The sequence below is a fragment of the Lissotriton vulgaris genome, chromosome 5 (genome assembly GCF_964263255.1).
Source record: "Lissotriton vulgaris chromosome 5, aLisVul1.2, whole genome shotgun sequence".
Lineage (NCBI taxonomy): Eukaryota > Metazoa > Chordata > Amphibia > Caudata > Salamandridae > Lissotriton > Lissotriton vulgaris.
In genome coordinates, this window is record NC_141693.1 from 788426175 (window position 1) to 788445814 (window position 19640).

Below are 19640 nucleotides of genomic sequence, written 5' to 3' on the forward strand. Positions count from 1 at the left end.
AAAAGCATTTTTTAAGGCTAGAGAGAGCACTCCCTACTCATAAAAAATGAAACATACATTTAAAAAATGTTTTCAAACGTATTTGGAATTAGTCCAGGGACCCGAGGTCTCTGGTTCTCCCTCTCTCACATCCATTGTTATATATCCCTCTAATATTTACAAAATGAGCCTACTGAGTACTTTAAGGTTCAACTACACAATCATTTGAGTGTAATTTCCATTAAAATTTAGGATGAAACGTTTTTGCTTAACAAAATACAGCCTCTACAACTGTTAAGCCAATGGGTTTCTAAGCAATGGACTCAAGGAAAACAGCAGCTAGCCTGAGTAGCCCTTCCTCTGCCAGAACTTATTTAAACCAATTAAAGATGGCCGCCTAGCTCTGGTGGTCCTTCCTGCCAAACAAAAGGATATGACCTGCACGATCACACCACACCAGAAGTACACTTGTTTATTTAATGTGTCAGGGTCAACTGAAGAAGAAGAGCCACCTCTTGCTCCTACATTCTCGCATGCAAGCACCATACATAAGACAACAAAATAGAAGCTGTACACCCAGCTATCGTAGCCTTTACACATATGTAGAAAATCATGGTAGTAAAAAGTGCATATCACTACGTCTAAACTGTTGAATAAAGCCCCCATCAGCTGGGTATAGTAGTAATGTAACAACTATTATAGTGAAAGAGCTTTACAGCATTGTTTACTGATTCCATGCAAAGAAAATACCCATACATTCAATTTTAAACCAATTCTGCCTCAAAATGACTATTATTGTTTTTAGAAACAAATTGAAACCAGTCTATCACAATACACATACTCCATTATTTTTTCAGAACATTATTTGGCAATCTTTCAGTCAATCCAATATATACTACATATATGTCTGAGGAGCAGTATTGTAAGAGGACAGTGGAATGATAAGGTGCATTGTTCTGTTTTGAGAGACTTTATACGATTGCTTGTAAAATATGAGAGACGGAGGAATGGGTTTAAATGAGTTAGGAATGACACTAACCTCCAGTCTTTACGTTAAATTGCTTTTTCATTCAAAATTTCCTCGCTAAAATTAAATATTTTCTAAGGTTGCTAATGTCTTTAGTTGCCAAAACAGACAGTGCAACTTAATAACTTTCTTTATTCAGTAAGTAGGAGAAGGAGCATTACCCCCACACACTGCTGGTCAAATGTTTGAAACAGCACAAAAGTGGAAGCTAAATTGTTTAATATATAATTATTTAAAATAATTGCAACTTTCCACAGCTCCACAAATCGACTTGTTGAACAATAAAAAACTCCATTACCATCTGCCACTGAAATGAATACATCAAGTGCACACTCTCCAATAAATAGTTCTTAATAATTTACTATCTTGTACAACTAAATTAGTTTTGTCTGTGAGCCCGGGGTGTGGGGTCCCCAGGGCCAAAATCGGGCCCTAAAAGAACCAAGCGTGGAATACCACACTTTTTTAAAATTTAATTTTGCCACGGATCCTCTGCAAATTTGTGGCAATTCAAAAGGCCGGGGGGGGGGGGGGGGTTGGGAATAGGGGTTAGGTTATTCCTAGTCCCTGCCTTTATTTAATTTCTTTAAAACGTCTGAACAGTTTTACGCCAAATTACAAAAAGCACTCTTTCTGGACCAAGATTTAGCTTTATGCCAAATTTGTTGTAATTCTGTTTAGCTGTTTGGGCTGTAGTCGAATTCAAAATCCCTATAGAAAATTGTGGGGAAAACATGATTTGAGGTCCCGATTTTTCTCGCCCCCCACTTGACGAATCACCCTGAAGCGCTCCAAACAGCAGTCGAAGTGAGTGACAAACTCGTTTTGAAAATTTCATGAAGACGTGTCAAATAATGCCAAATTTATTAGCAAAACAAAAACTGCTTTTCCTATGTAAACTAAGTCCTAACTATAACTACCTATTAACAGCCACCAGTAGTGATATATATACATGTTCTACGCCTTACGTGGTGTATTGTCTAACATGTCCTTGTGGCAGAAGGTATGTAGGCAGTACCACCAATCCAGTAAAACTAAGGATACTGGAGCACCAAAGAGCGATACAGAATGCAGATGCAACTTATCCGGTTGCGAGACATTTTGATAAGGAGCACGCACGCAACAGAGAATTGTTGACCTTTTTCTGTTTGGACTCTGTCCCGGTGAATGTAAGGGGTGGCGACAGACTCCTGAAATTAAGGCGTTTGGAATCACGATATATAATCGATTTGCTAAGTAAAACGCCGGCCGGATTGAACATGCATGAGGACTTAGCTGTGCACCTGGGATGATTTGATTCTTATTGACTGTAACATTGCTTCATGTTTACTTACTGTGTCCATATGAAAGGATGAATGAACTTCTATCATATAATTTAATTCCATAAGGGTTGTGGCACGTTGTAGATATTATCATGGATTTATGCCCATCCAGGGCGATATAGCATAAGGAAAAGAGGGGGACCTCAAACGTGGTGTTAATATGCCCATACAGGGCGTTATGATTTAGTTGAAATTGTTGCATTGTGTGGAAACATATTGAGATATTACTCATGGATGTTGGAATATATATGTATAACATATTGCAACCACTACCATTACAAGATGGCGACCGCCATTCTATGTTTGAATTATCCTTTGAGGTTAGTCCTATCTTTATGTTAAGCACCCGTGCAACGCGGGAGTTTAAATACAATCTATTGTTTGTTATCAGCGTCTCATACCTGACGAAGGCCGAGTGCCGAAAGCGCTTGTGAGATTAAAATTACTTTGTGCATCTATCTTTGGAGTGCTGCCTCCTATTTCCCGAGGATTGCGGGGAGGGATTATCGAAGCTGACATTGACGTCGGGTGCACCCCCGACTGGCAGGCACCCGCCTTGGAGTGCGACGGGCTGGTGCGAGTGAAGCTGTTATATATATATATATATATATATATATATATATATATATATATATATATATATATATATATATCCAGGTTCCACTCTCCACGTAGCCTTTCCCACTACGCTTCCACAGAATTGAGAGAGACGGACTCGTATTTCGTTCAGCAGCCGCTGGTATTTTTCATTTCATATTTTTAATAGTGCATTACTGTGCCACAAACCAAACGCGTTTCAGCGTTCCCTGACGCCTTGATCGCTGGTAATTAGTGTAAAAAAACCCTCCTACTTTTCAAAAGAACCTAAACCCGTGTGATTGGCCAAGGTGACAAATTAGAAATAAACGAGATACTTCGAAACATTAATGGATCCAACAGAGAATAAAATATAAGGAAAACAGATTCCAAACATTTAAATTCTGCCTGCTCACATCGTAAATTCATATACAATGTAATTCTCTGCCAAAGATTTACACTATAATTAAGCAGAGACGTAATTTGCGTGCTTCGTACATAAATAATTGTACATTTTTTACAATTCCTTTACATCATTTGTAACCTGTTTATATAGTTTCACTATCACATCTCGAAACTGTTGGGTTGCATTTTCGTTTAAAATACTTCTGTGTACAAGGAATTCACCCATATATGTGCAAAGTGCAAAACCGTTTTTAAGAATACTTTAAATATCGAAGTTCTATTGATCCTAATCCCAGCCAAGAGTGTAAAGTCATATGTGAACTTCAAAGTTTTTTTTAAGTGTAAAGGGGGGGTCAAGGGTTGGGGAGACAGATGATTTGGAATTTAATGGCTAAAATGTATAACTGTACAAATACAATGTGCAATTCAATAAATTTATAACTGTACAAATACAATGTGCAATTTAATGAGCTGGAAAAACATTGATGGATCCTATTTCATGTCTTTAGTGACATGTATCTTATGGTCATATGTTTGCCCAACAATTCGAGATGGAATTTTTATGTATCACCACAACATTACCATTTGGAATATATATTGTTTTCTTCCGTGATTAACATTTTTAACCTTTAAATAGATAATAGAATTTCATGTATTTCATATAAGGTTTCCATAACTAATATCATCTATTAACTACACAGTATCCCATCATTTAAGAACACCGTACAAAAAATATAAATACATAAATAGACTAAAACCTTATCTTACACATACAATATATTTTCAATGTATTTGCAAGATATAAAAAGCTTTTAATTCACAAAATTAACTCCATATATAAAATGATCCTGTGTAGGTGTAAACAATCATAATATCTCGGAATCATCCTAGGAAGTGGTGTAAATCTTCGCAAATATTAAGGCCCCCTGGACTCTTGGGGCCAGATGTAGATGGCCATTTACCGACTGGTAACGGCCGATTTCGGCCGTTACCGACCGGTAAATGGTCATTTGTGATGTAGGGGCCCTATTTTACAGATTCGGTAAATTTACCGAATCGGTAAAATACCGAATCGGTATTTTTACCGATTCGGTAACTTGCAGATGTAGGTGGGACTCTTCTGAGTCCCACAGGCCTTACAGAATCGGTATTTTACCACCCAATCCAATTGGGTGGTAAAATACCGAATCCAGGTGTGCATGCAAATGTGTGCATGCACACCTATGCCATGTGACAGACAGACATGCCCTTAGGGCATGTCTGTGTGCCACATGGCACACGTGCCTGAATTCGGGGTGCTAGAGGGTGTCAATGTGACACCCCTTGCACCCTTGCAAGAATCGGTAATTACCGAATCGGTAAATACCGATTCGGTATTCCACATTGATTCCTATGGGCTTCAAGGCCCATAGGAATCAATGGGGGATACCGATTCGGTATTTACAGAATCGGTAAATACCGAATTACCGATTCAGAATTACATACATTTCCCCCCCTCTAATTTACCACTTCTTAAATACCGAATTGGTATGATTCGGTATTTTAGAAGTGGTAAATTAGATTTACCTATATGCGTCTCTAATTTCACTATATAACTGGTTTCTAATCGGCGAAGTTGTTTTTCCCTGTCTCCTCCTATTTTAGTACCAGGAATGTGATCTATCACAAAATAACTGAGAACATTTAGATTACCTCCATGTTCAGCTTTTATGTGCCTGGCTACAGGATACGTGGGGTCCGAGTTTACTGTGGCCCGTAGATGTTGAAGGATCCTAGCTTGGACCGGTAGCTTAGTGCTTCCGACGTATCTCAATCCGCAAACACAAGTTAAAATATATACAGCATACTCAGTCTTACAGGTATAATACCCTTTTATCTTTATGGGCCGGTCTGAGAATGCACTTGTTTATGATGTTGTATTGGAGCCAAATTTACAGGCTCGGCAAGAGGAGCACTTGTAAAAGCCGTTGCGAGATGAAAGACAGTTATCTTTACTAAAAGTCTCAGGACTAGTTTTCACCAAGTCAGATTTCATGAAGTGGGCTTTGCGAAAAGTAAAATTGGGCTTATTTAAATACATGTCTTTTAGGATACCATCCGTCATCACTATTGGCCATTCCTTATTTACAATTTTTCTGATAGTCTTAGATTGCCTACTGAAGGTTGAAATGAACCTACATGTTTTGTTGGAACTTTCTATTTCGTCACATACGTTCATATTAGGAGAAATTTCTTGAGTATTGATTTCTACTCTAGAATGTAGTAGAGTTGCTCTTTCGATCAAGGCAACTTTACGCAAAGTGGCAGTTCGATTTTTCTCTTTATATTCCCTCTCTAATAATCTGAGTTTAGTTGAGGCGAGAGCTTCCTCGCATGCCGAGATTGTACTACATGCTCGTTTGACTCTGAGGAATTCGCCATATGGAAGGCTAGCTATGGTGTGGCTGGGGTGAAAGCTACTGGCATGAAGCAGGGTATTTCCTGCTGTCGGCTTCTGGAACAAATTTGTCTCTATTTGCCCTGCTATGATATTTACCTGAATGTCAAGGAAACTTATGGTGGTGGCATTTATATGGTGGGTAAATTCCAGGTTACATGAGTTGTTATTAATAACCTCCATAAAGTCAGCTGCCTCCACCTCTGTGCCTTTCCAAATAATAAATATATTGTCTATAAATCTCCATAGACGTACTACATGACCAACATACAGGGCCTTGTGTTCCCCCCTGAGGACATGCTCCTCCCACCAGCCCACATGTAAACATGCGTAACTGGAGACGAAGTATGCCCCCATAGCAACACCTTGTTTTTGCCTATATATTGTACCATCATACAAAAATCTGTTGTTGTGGAGGCATCTGCGAATCATATCAAGTAACATTTTATTATGACCATAATATTCAATATTACGTTGATTCAGACAATATTTTACTGCCGCCAGACCATCAGTATGTTTGATACATGTGTAAAGTGCCTTGATGTTCAAAGTTATCAATAAGTATTCATTTTCCCATTTTACATTGTTCAGTTCAGTAAGAAAGTCTCTAGAATCTTGTATGAAAGAGGGCAGTGTCCTGACAAATTCCTGTAGATAGAAGTCCACGTACTTCGACGTATTTTCAAAAGTGCTGTTCTGTGCAGATATAATCGGTCTTACTTGTAGTGGATTGGTGCCCTTATGAACTTTTGGAATCAAATAAAACGTGGGCAACTTAGGGTGATTGTTAAATAAGAATTTATTTTCATCCTTTGTTATCAGGCCTTCTCTTGTCTATTTATTGAGATCTTTTTTATATTGTTCATTTGCTTTTAAGACCTGTGATCCATTGGAAATTTCGTAACACTCCACTTCATTAAGGTGCCTGCTCGCCACTTCTCTATACATTTTTTTGTCCCATAACACGATATTGCCCCCTTTATCTTCCCGGTTTATCACTACCGAGTCGTTGTTCTTTAGTTTGGCCATAAGTTGGAAATATTGTTTTTCTTTGTTTCCAGTTTTTGATTTGCTTTTGCATGTTTTTTTATAGAGAGATTTTAATTCATCCACCACCCTGTCGTGGAAGACATCCACTGCGTCCCTTGGCATTACTGGGACGAATGTTGATGGAGCTTTAAAGGGGCTTTTTCCTCCTTTATTCCCCAGGATGTTTTCTTCCTGTAAGAGAACCTGTGTGTTTGGGGACATTTCATTTGTTTCACCACTTCCTAAGTTGTGCAATGTCCTTAACACAGGGATTTCTCTTACTGTGAGGCCCATAGTTTCCTGGGTTGATTGTGGTGTCTTGCGTTGTTCTGTGTATCGGGCTTTTTGATGGCAAAATATTTAGTCAATTTCAATTTTCTGATGAATTTGTATACATCTACTCTAGTTTTTAAACAAGTCAAAGTTACTTTCGGGACAATAACTGAGTCCCAGGGCTAAAAGTTGTTTTTCCGCCTCATTGAGCTCAATGTTAGTTAGATTTACGATTGTCCGGTCAGTACTGGGGTTATTACTAATTTGTTCCAATTGCGTCTTCTTTGCTGCCAGTTTCCACGCCCTCTTGTTACTTTGTCTGCGTTTGCGGCGGCTCCTGTTCCTTTCTGTGTTTGAACGCTTTAATTCTGTTGGTAACGCGGCCTCAGGGACTGGATTCTCTGTTCTCGAATATATTCCAACTCCTCCACGTACGATAAAGGGCCCAGTGTTTCAAAGGTTTGTCCTGTATTTCCTCTATCTGAGTCTTCATCACTCGATATCAAGCTTCCCTCAGAACTTGAGCTTTCTGGTAGCACTGTAGAAGTTGAAGCCAGATTGAGATTAGCCTTACTTCCTTGTGTTGCTGACGATGTTTTATTTAATTTTTGTCTCTTTACCTGGTCATATTTTTTTGCAAATGTGAAAACTTGACCCCTGTCGTAATCATTTTTGTCCCGGCTGAACTTCCATACTTTCCTTTTCTTAATAGTATCTTTCAGCTTTTACTTTCTTCCATGCATTTCTTTAAGCAGTTTCTCTACGGTTTCTTTGTTATTTATATCTATGAGAGCATTAATTTCCTCCTGTAGCCTTTTAATTTCTTTGAGATCCGTTGCTCTATCAATTTGTGCATACTTGAATAATAGGCAGACTAAACGCATTGATGCTTCAAAATTCGACTCTGCCCATTCTTTTAGCAGCAAAGGATTAGTCTTCTCAAAGCTTGGTGCCTGCATAATGTGAAGTCCTCGAGGTATACGTCCTGCCTCATGGTACTTTTCTAGGGATTTAGCTTCCCAGTATTGTGTTACTTCGCTTCTATGATGTTTTTCTAGCTGTTTAAGTATGCTTCTCAAATTAGGATGCTGGTCTGATTTTTCCGATAATGCTCCCTGGTTCTTTTCAACAACCGGTAGATTGCCAAATAAATCATCTGCCTCCTTGTCCCTTTCTCCATCTGAAAATTCCATTTTGGTCAGCAATGTTATTAGCACTTGATTATTTTATTCAATCCCGCTGCATTAAGACAAGCGGGAAGCCACGGCTCGCTCTCGACCTTCTCTCCTGCAATTAGCAAAGTTTATGCAAAGGCTGGTGGATTTACAACTCACGGTTTGGCGTTTTCAGCACTTCCTATGCTCGTCCTCTGACTTGCCAGGTCATGTCGATACACCAAACTCGCTCTGTCGCTAGTCCACCACTTCCTCTTTTCACGCAGGGGGCTTGGAACGGAAAAAGCTCTACTGAGCTGCTGCTCCGGTTTGATTTGTTAAATGTTCCTGCCGCTTTCTGAGAAGGGGTCCCCCGATAGGAGGCCTAGTCATGCCTCACTGATGTGAATCCAGGTTCCACTCTCTACGTAGCCTTTCCCACCACGCTTCCACAGAATTGAGAGAGACGGACTCGTATTTCGTTCAGCAGCCGCTGGTATTTTTTATTTCATATTTTTAATAGTGCATTGCTGTGCCACAAAACAAACGCATTTCGGCGTTCCCTGACGCCTTGATCGCTGGTAATTAGTGTAAAAAAACCCTCCTACTTTTAAAAAGAACCTAAACCCGTGTGATTGGCCAAGGTTACACATTAGAAATAAACGAGACACTTCGAATATATATATATATATATATATATATATATATATATATATATATATATATATATATATATATATATATATATATATATATATATATTATATATATATATATATATATATATATATATATATATATATATATATTATATATATATATATATATATATATATATATATATATATTTATATATATATATATATATATATATATATATATTACCTACTGCCGTTCGCCAGTAGGTATATATAGTTAGGATTTTTTCCCTATGGGATTTTTGAAAATTCTATGTCTAATAACTTTGGCGTTTGTGGACGGAATCGGCTGAAATTTTCAGGAAAATGGCACATTTTGTTTCTGAGCAGCCCCTGAAAATTTGGTGGGGTTTCGTCAAGGGGGGGCCGAGAAAAAAGGGGGGTCCCAAAACGCGTTTTTCCCATTCATTTTTCCATAGGGTGGTTGGACTCACTTTTAGCTCGAACGGCTGAATGGATTTGCACGAAACTTGGCAAAATTGTAGGGACTGTTAGCCCGATGTGCCTTTGCTAGGTCTCAATATATGTGCTCCAGTAGTTTTTGAGAAATTAACGTTCAAAACAAGATATATATCTGTAACAGCGCTCCGGGCAGCGATCCGGTCCGCTTACTTTTCGCGAAACGGAACTTTGCGCGCAGAAAGCTGATTGGCTCTCCGGTGTCTGTCAACATTCTAAACAGTCCGGAGCGGCCGCCATCTTATCTCTCGGTAGGATCGAGAGAGAAGAAGAGGTGAAAAACGAAGGGGGAATTTATTGAAAGGGGGCAAGGTATACCCCTCTTGACCCCCTAGGAATGTTGTTGGGGTTATTAAAGGGTCCCGTGGGGAAAAAAAAAAAAATGATTTTTCACGGTAGAAGCGCTTCACGGGCCGCGAACTGGGCCGCAAACTGGTAGCGAAACGAGAATTCGCCATTTTGTGCTTCGTTTTAATTGTTTAGAGACAAAAATTATCGCCGCACATCGGCCACAATGCATGAATATCGCTGAAAAGTCAGCGATATTCATGCATTATCCAGCAAATGCTCTTAGCCATGTTATCCACCTTCCATTGGATAACATGGCTAAAAACTGCTCTGTGCGTGAGCTTTTTTTTTTTTTTTTTTTTGCTGCGTGACGTGTGTTAACGTTCGATTCGATGGAAATCAGGAAGTGTTGACCACCATTTTGTCACTGCGAGTAAATATTTTGTTATAAATGAATCCTTATTGATAAACATTGTCTGCGCCATCTTGCGTTTTTGTCCAATGCCACAATTTTGTCGTGCACGGCAGCCATTTTAGATGCCTTGACCAGGGCCACTCTCTGCACGCCGCCGATCCTCAGCATGGCTCCCCACCCTCGCAAGCATCTCCCCCACGCACTGGTCACCCCCGCTCTTTCTCTCATGCATGGGCCATATACTTCCCCCCATCTGCGCTGCTCTTCTCTGAGAATCACACCCTGTGCCCGCCCGACACCTCCCTTTCACCCTATTCACTACCGCACCCTCTGACACTCCTCTTCCTCTGTGTCCGATTGTCCAGGCCGGACCTAGGCTATCACCTAGCCCTGCGGATGTAGTTTATGGCCCCAGCTGTAGAGTATCCAGACATGCCAACCCTCCCGATTCAGGCGTGAGACTACTGATTTCAGTGCTAGTCTCCCGCCTTCCGATTCCTGCAAGCAAAAACCCGGGGGCATATTACCAACAACTAGCGATAATTTTTGTCTCTAACTTGTTTAGAGACAAAAATTATCGCCGCACATCGGCGAATTTTATCGCACATAAACTTTGCTATTAGCAAGGTTTATCGCAAATGCGATAAAAAACGGTCGCAATGCATGAATATCGTTGAAAAGTCAGCGATATTCATGCATTATCCAGCAAATGCTCTTAGCCATGTTATCCACTTCCCATTGGATAACATGGCTATATACTTCCCCCCATCTGCGCTGCTCTTCTCTGAGAATCACACCCTGTGCCCGCCCGACACCTCCCTTTCACCCTATTCACTACCGCACCCTCTGACACTCCTCTTCCTCTGTGTCCGATTGTCCAGGCCGGACCTAGGCTATCACCTAGCCCTGCGGATGTAGTTTATGGCCCCAGCTGTAGAGTATCCAGACATGCCAACCCTCCCGATTCAGGCGTGAGACTACTGATTTCAGTGCTAGTCTCCCGCCTCCCGATTCCTGCAAGCAAAAACCCGGGGGCATATTACCAACAACTAGCGATAATTTTTGTCTCTAACTTGTTTAGAGACAAAAATTATCGCAGCACATCGGCGAATTTTATCGCACATAAACCTTGCTATTAGCAAGGTTTATCGCAAATGCGATAAAAAACGGCCGCAATGCATGAATATCGTTGAAAAGTCAGCGATATTCATGCATTATCCAGCAAATGCTCTTAGCCATGTTATCCACTTCCCATTGGATAACATGGCTAAAACTGCTTAGGGCAGGTGTTAGGTTTTGGAGATATTCGCGCTTAGCGCGAATATCTCCAAAAGTTGGTAATAGGAGATAGCGATGGTTAGGGACTGTTTCCAGTCGCTAAAATCTTGGCACGCCCACTTTGCATGTCATTAGTGATAAATATCACTGATATGCAAAGCGGGGCCCAAGATGGTCGCTATCTCCTTTTAGCTGTCACTAACTGGTGTTAGCGACAGCTTGGTAATAGGGAGATAATTTTATCTCTTTTTTTTTGGGCTTTTAACGCCCAAAAAGCGGAAATAAACCCCCTTGATAATATGCCCCATGATTTCTCGGGGGTTTCAGCTGACAGGGCTTGGTATTGTGTTACGTGCTAATTTTTCCAGGAAACGTCAGAGGGTCGATGCAGGGGTTCTAGAAGGGGTGATAAACCATTTAAGCCTCATGAACAAGCGCATGGTCTTTTAAAGATTTGTGAAGTACTCGGGGCGGCGGTGTGTGTGTGCCCTCTTTCAGGAGCGGGCGGGGGGGCACTGCCAGCAACTTGCCAGGCCAGGCAGTGTTCAACACGTGCATCACCCTTTCTCTGCCTGCTATTGCGCTCCATGCTTCGGAAAGGTAAGAAAAAGAACGTGCATTTGAGTTTGAAATGTCCGATCTTGTAGCAGTACACTTGCAAAGCCCACACATGACAATAACCCGATTCAAGGCCCCATTCACCCGATTTTTTAAACATATATAGCACTCCAACAAAGTTAGATTTTAAAACTTTATTAACATTTAACTATAATGAACGGAACAAAAACTGTAAAAACATTTAAACATTTTTCACCCAAAAAAGCAACAATGGTCAGAAGCTGTCTTTTGTGCGAATAGTCCCAAGGCAGCACAACGTGCAGAGTTCTGGACGGCACCCAGGTGATGTCGCCTGGGTGCCGCACTGGTTTTGGGATCCTACAATGCTGCTCCGAAAATTGGCGTGGGGCGTCCCGGGTGGGGCGGGGGGAGGCCTCGTCAGTAGCGGTCTGTTGTGCGAATAGTCCCAAGGCAGCAGAACGCGCTGAGATGTTGATGGCACCCAGGTGATGTCCAGTAAACTGCCGCACTGGTTTTGGTATCCTACTACAATGCTGCTCCGAAAATTTGTGTGCGGCGGCCCGGGGGGGGGGGGGGGGGGGGCGTGGGGGAGGCGGCGTGAACAGGCCTCCCCAGGTGGCGGCCATCCAGCTGAGTTGCGCCCGCTCTTGCGGCTACAGCGTCTCGCTCACCATGTTGTTGAGTTGCTCCCACTCTTGCAGTGCAGCGATAGGCGGCTGCCACATGACTCTTAAAATGGCGGACGGCTCTTCGGTTTTGGGCCTGGTCCACTGAAATGGCCCTGGGACACCTTGGAACTCGGACGCTTGCCTGCTAGGGCTTGGGCTCCATTCTCGAAAAGCGTCCCCTCAGCCGTGAAGATTCTACAAAAGTCTTGGGGGCCCCCGACTCCCGCAGGCTTCCGGTGGGGAGCGGCTGCCATGATTGCTCGTGGAATGACCACGACGGAGCCACGAGATGGTGGTGCTCTCATGCTGACGCCAGCTTCAGTCTGAATGATCCAGAAACAAGGTGGGGCTTTCATCGTTTGGGAAAAAAAAATGTTCTAAACCAATGAAAAGTGTTATTTTTAGGTCATATGACCAAGCCTTCCATCTTTAGGAAACCAAAAGTAAAATGAACCAATGAAAAGTTTTATAAACAAGTCACATGACCTGTTCTGCGGCATAGGGCTACAAAAAGCGTAGAAAATCCGTTGGCACGTGAGGCGGCGTCAGTAGCGGACCGATGTGCGAATAGGCCGAAGGCAGCACAACGCGTCGAGATCCGGATGGCACCGAGTTAGTGTCCAGCAAGTTGCCGCACTGGTGTGGCCATCCTACAATGCTGCGCCGAAAGACGGCGTGTCCAGCTGAGTTGCGGTCACTCTTGCGGTACAGTGACTCGAACGCGCCGAGATCCGGATGGCACCGAGGTGGTGTCCAGCAAATTGCCGCACTGGTGTGGCCATCCTACAATGCTGCGCCGAAAGACGGCGTGTCCAGCTGAGTTGCGGTCACTCTTGCGGTACAGTGACTCGAACGCGCCGAGATCCGGATGGCACCGAGGTGGTGTCCAGCAAGTTGCCGCACTGGTGTGGCCATCCTACAATGCTGCGCCGAAAGTCGGCGTGGGGTGCCCCGTTGGCTTATGAGGTGATGTCAGTAGTGGACCGATGTGTGAATAGGTCGGAACCAGCACAAGGCGCCAAGATCCGAATGGCAAGTCCTGGATGTTGAGTGCCATAGTTGAGAGTTCTGAGCAGTGCTTGTAAGACTGTCTGAAGCTTATTTGCACCTGCTGCAGCTTCACTATTGCCCTGGTGTGGCCAAAGGTCGCACATGACATAGGCGGCCGGCTCCCGAGGTCCGGCGGAACTTTTTGCCTTTTCCTTTCTGCTTCTTTTCCTACAATCCGTTTCATCTGAAGACACGACCAGGTCCCTGAATGTGTGCAGGGGGATGCTATTGATTGAATGAAAATGGCGGCTTGACACAAAGCTGACTCAAGCGTTGCTGTTGATGCTATACAGACAAAAATTGGTTTTCAGTTTGTACATTCTTCAGGATTTTTTTTCCATCCAAGTCTGATTGAGAGTTTGTAGAAAAATGGCTTCAGATTTTCCACATACTACTCTTCAACATTCTTCCTAAATGTAACAATGTGAAACTCACTAGGAGAACGGCTGTTTCTGTTTCCTTTCAAAATGCTGCCAACAATATTTTCTGAATGGAAGACACCATCTTGTAGCATAAAGGGCCGAAAGGGGTTCTGGTCTGGCCGATGGTTGGTGGAGACATTTTGACTATATCTTGGACCTGCCCGGACTCGCCCAAAATGGCGCCGGTATAAATGGGACTCGTAACTCCTTGCCCGCAAATGTATATCTAGAAAATGTTATTGTAAGTGGCCCTGTCTTATTTTAATTACAAAATGTACGTCCACCGATTGCGCAACTGTTAGACACCTTAGTTCTTGCAACCTAATGGCCCGCTCGTTACGTTCCTCTACAGTGTAAATGTCTCCTCATCATATACGATTTCAGTTTGCTCCGTGGCCGGCCCACGTGGTTATAGGCCCGTATTTGTATACTGACATTTTCACAATAAAGGTTTTTAAAACAAAACACGGTAGTAGTATTTACATTGATAAAGTTTTTACTTTTAGTCACTGTTTTCGAATCAGTAAAAGGCAAGTGAAATAAAGCAGTCCAATTACATGACGGATAAAAGGTATAATATGTAGGAACGCAGTAAAGATAAATGGTCAAGGGCAGTTGTGTTTTCCACTCCTGCAACATAAAGTGATCGATAAGAATCTGATAATCAGGCGTATCGGCGACTAAGACAGCAGGCCGAGTATCTTTTACTCAACGGCTCCGTCATGGAACGAAGAAACGCCCTTTTTCTCGAAAAAGGAATATATTTTACTTGCAGGACAGTTGTACATTTTCCGGGAAAGTACATTAGCCTGGAATATTATAACATATGTTTTAAAAAAAATAATGTTCGAAAACAATAAAAAGCGTAATTTTTAGGTCATATGACCAAGCTTTTCATCATTAAAATAACAAAAGTAAAATGAACCAATGAAAAGTTTTATTAACAAGTCACATGACCTGTTATGCTTACGTTACGCGCTGCGCGCCGCGCCTCGGATCACTTCCGGGTGCGCTAACGCGGCGTGTCATATAACGCATTACGCGACAACGTAGGTCAAGAATATAGTCAAAATGTCTCCACCAACCAGCGTTCGGAACACAACCCCTTTCAGTAGTCCAAAAAGTTCTGTTAAATGACAACAGAGGGGACAGGCAACAAGAACCATCAGTCAAAGAGGGGAGGGCAAGTTCTTCTCTTCTGGGTCATGTTGGGGCGCTACCGGAACTGATCGAATTGGTAGTCTACAGTGTTTCTGGATGTTTCAGACTAAAGCTGGCGTCAGCATGAGAGCACTTCCATCTCGTAGCTCCGTCGTGGCCATTCCACGAGCAGACATGGCAGCCGCTCCCCACCAGAAGCCTGCGGGAGTCGGAGGCCCCCAAGACTTTTGTAGAATCTTCACGGCTGAGGGGACGCTTTCGAGAATGGGACCCAAGCCCTAGCAGACAAGCGTCCGAGTTCAAAGGTGTCCCAGGGCCATTTCAGTGGACCAGGCCCAAAACCGAAGAGCCGGCCGCCATTTTGAGAGTCCTGTGGCAGCCGCCTATCGCTGCACCGCAAGAGTGGGAGCAACTCAACTACATGATGAGCGAGACGCTGTAGTCGCAAGAGCGGGCGGTAAACAGCTGAATGGCGGAAGAGGCACAGTGTAGCAAAAGCGGGCGGAATGGCAACTGAAACGGTAAAGGGGCGCCCCACTACAGCTTGTCATCAGGTCAAACGGATTGTGGGACAAGGTCCAGAATTGAAGAGTCATCAAAAGGCAAAAAGTTCCGCCGGACCCCGGGAGCCGGCCGCCTATGTCTGGGGCGATCTCAGGCTATACCAGTGCTATAAGACTTGGGGAGGGTGTCGGAGCCAAGCGTCTTCTCCGAGTCCGTGCCATCACACCGTCCCTCGGGGGCCTCCGTCAAGCGGTTTAGGGAGGTACCATATAACATTGTTTTCAAATGCAGTCAGGTCCACAAACGACCCTCACTTACTTTGAGAATAGTGAAGCTGCAGTAGGTGGAAATAAGCTTCAGACAGTCTTACAAGCACTGCTTTTGTAAACATTTTTTGTTTTTTTTGTATTTTTGCACAGTTTTATATATTTTTTTTGTTTTTGATGGAGGGGAAACAACAAAGCACAGGCATTGAAAAAGGCTCAAACTCAGAACTCTGAACTATGGCACCCAACATCCAGGAGCTTGCCATCCGGATCTTGGAGCCTTGTGCTGCTTTCGACCTATTCACACATCGGTCCACTACTGACATCATCTTATAAACCAACGTTATGTAAATAGTTTTTTAATAAAATGTTTTACCCTGTTTCTTTGCTGGTGTGTTGTCTATATTTTTAATATTTGCATAGGGTTTGTCGTTATTTTGTGCGGGATGGGTGATGGAGCCGAGCTGTCTTGCAGCCCTCATGGTGTGGAGCTCAGTTCATCTCACTATTTTCGTATTTCTCATGAAGGGTTGTTTATAATATTTCTATTTTAGCGAGGTCAAAAAAAGATCCAATTAGTGGCGTACTGATTTTGCTCGATTACTTTTATTTTTTTACACGATTTTTCCCGATCTGCAAAGACTAAACAGAGTATTGCGACTTTGTGCTTGTTTGTAAATAGAGAATGAACCAAATAGAATCAATTGTAAAACAGTAAATGCTTGGATAATAATCAATCAAATGGAGAGACAAGCAGGCACGACGGATTACAACGGGGGCAAAGGCCTGCGTTAACTACCGTTCACTATCTGCAAAGAGAGAGTACTACTAAGAGAAAAGAGGGGAGGGGGGGGGCAGCGTTCAAAGCACATCAGCGTGCATAAATACGAAAATGTTTTTATCTATCACGTACTTGACATTTTAAAGCTTTTCATATTTGCTATTAAAAAACCAATGAAATTCACAGAAAAAACCATAGGTTATAGTGGATATATAGTTAGGAATTTGCATTTACAAAACCTTGAAAATTCAATGAAAAAACCATTGGTTTTAGGCCATATATAGTTAGGGATTTGCATTTACAAAACCTTATTTTACTCGCATAAAACCATTGAAATTCCATATATAGTTATAAGCGCTAACTATATATCGCGCACCCGCAATCCACTGCTGATGATGTCACATATTACATCATTCATGACATGGTTAGTGACATCACTGATGACATCACTGATGACATCTCAAATGACATCACTGATGACATCACTGAAAACATCTCATTTGACATGACTGATAACATCACTGATGATATCATTCATGTGATAATACCATGAACCTCTTCAGACTCTAATATAACCTTAGATACAATCAGTGTAAACAGACAGTCACAGACTGTCACTCATCCATGGAGTTACTCACACACCTAGTCAGTTATGCCAAAAATCAATCACACCTCCATTTTTTCAACTATACAGTTATACACACCTTACTTATTCAAACATATACTAACACATATTTACTTTACTCTCTTATACAATCTCTGATACATGTTCACAATGATCCATACAGCCACTCACACATTTACTGGCTCTTATGCACAGTTATTTATAGATGTCAACTCTCACATGTACTGTGTTTTACATATGTACTTAATTTGACATGTAGCACTGAGATATCCATTCACTCACTAATACACTCATGCACAGTCAACCGCCCATACAGCTGTTTCCACATGCACTTTTGAACCCATACATATAGTGAATCAACTACTCACACATCTATGTACAGAGTCACACACCTCCCAGCCACCCATACACACACACTCAGTTTCCCATACAAATACTTGGACAACCAATCAATAACCCATACAGTTACTCATATAGCTACTGATCAACATATGCAGCAGTTTGTAGAACAACAGATATAATGATGCACAAATTAAAACAGTTTAGTCACTAACCCATGCACTCAGTGAGACACATTTAATCACTCACTCAATCAGTCAGTCATGCACCTAGTAAATCCTTCATCCAGACACTTATATATCCACTCATTCTTCAATATGTAAAACATATTTTAACTTTACAGAAACATACAGTCACTGGATGTTGTCATCAGTGATGTCATCAGTGATGTCATTTGAGATGTCATCAGTGATGTCATCAGTGATGTCACTAACCATGTCATGTATGATGTAATATGTGACATCATCAGCAGTGGATTGCGGGTGCGCGATATATAGTTAGCGCTTATAACTATATATGGAATTTCAATGGTTTTATGCGAGTAAAATAAGGTTTTGTAAATGCAAATCCCTAACTATATATGGCCTAAAACCAATGGTTTTTTCATTGAATATATATATAAATAAACAGTACTTTTATGGATAAATAGTTGCTCAAAACCCATCATGGATAAAGAGGTATGGAATGGCTGACGCGGTTTCTACACTGCACCTAATCTGAATTTAGAGGAACTATGTGCCACATTGTATCCCTGAAAGTCTTGCATGTGCCTAGCATTTGTAGGGGCTTTGTGGATAGATGCATTTAAGTGCTGAGCACCTGCTTTAGATGCAGAGTTCCTTCTGTCCATGCCGTCAGTATCTGCTTGATAAGGAGGATCTGCATAGCTTTCTGTGTAACTGCCATTGACATTTTACCCCTTTTTTGTTCCTTAAAAAACTCACATGCCTAAGTGCAGCCATGTCCAACTTTCAGAGACAAACCTCCCATGTCAATGACGACTTTGCCATCTACACATGGGAGGCCACTGTTGGTAGCCATGTGCTTTCGAAATGCCAGGAATATAATACAATTGAATACACATCCTGGAGACTTCAAAATCATATTCCTAATCAAAACCATAATCATCTATAACACATTGGTAACCCTTCAACATATAGACATGGATGGAGAGTTTTGCCTCCTCGGTTAGGATTGGAACTCTCTTATGTAGTCACCAAGTATGCTGGCTTCAAACTGTAATAAACATTGTACACCAATATCAAATCCTTAAAATAAATTCTGTCTCTAAGACCAGTCAGACCATGTCATGCAGATGAGTGAAATTTGCTCTCCCCTAATAAATTTGGAAATTTGAAGCACCCGCAAGTTCCTTAAGTTGGACTTTGAAGTCATGAAAAATGACTGCCCTTTCGGAGAAAAGGTGTTATTGCCAACTTGGTAAGAAATCTCAGCATAGAGGTGAGGAATTTAAAAGGCACATTGACTGAATGAGCTGCACCCATGGTAAACTCTGATGTTTCACCACTAGGGATGCTCATGGTGGGCCGGCAAGGACCGGCCATGTCTTGTTGCTGTTCTACTGGTCTGCTGGGGGGGTCTATGTTGTGGCACCAGTCCTGTCATCGTGTCATAGACCATTTGGCTCTTTAGAACAACAAAGATTAAAAACAAGCCAAGTGCATACCAACTCGTCGAAGGCAGGTTCAAGTGCTGCAAAGTAATCCCAGGCATGCAATAATGGGGCTAGTGAAGCACAGAGCATGCTATGTTGATAGTGCTCAGATTAACCTGGTGACATCTAAACCAGTCATAGATCAGCCTACAAGCTGTGGCCACAGTATAGGGTAGCAATAGGAGGATATATTAAAGCCCATGTTTGGCTGTTAAGGAGCAGCATTAAAA

At 42.0% G+C, this 19640-nt stretch overlaps 1 protein-coding gene across 2 annotated transcripts in view; it reads left to right on the forward strand.

Moving 5' to 3' along the window:
• Positions 1 to 19640, forward strand: part of LRRC20 (leucine rich repeat containing 20) — a 1555127-nt gene that overhangs the window by 1003073 nt on the left and 532414 nt on the right. The window lies entirely within an intron of this gene.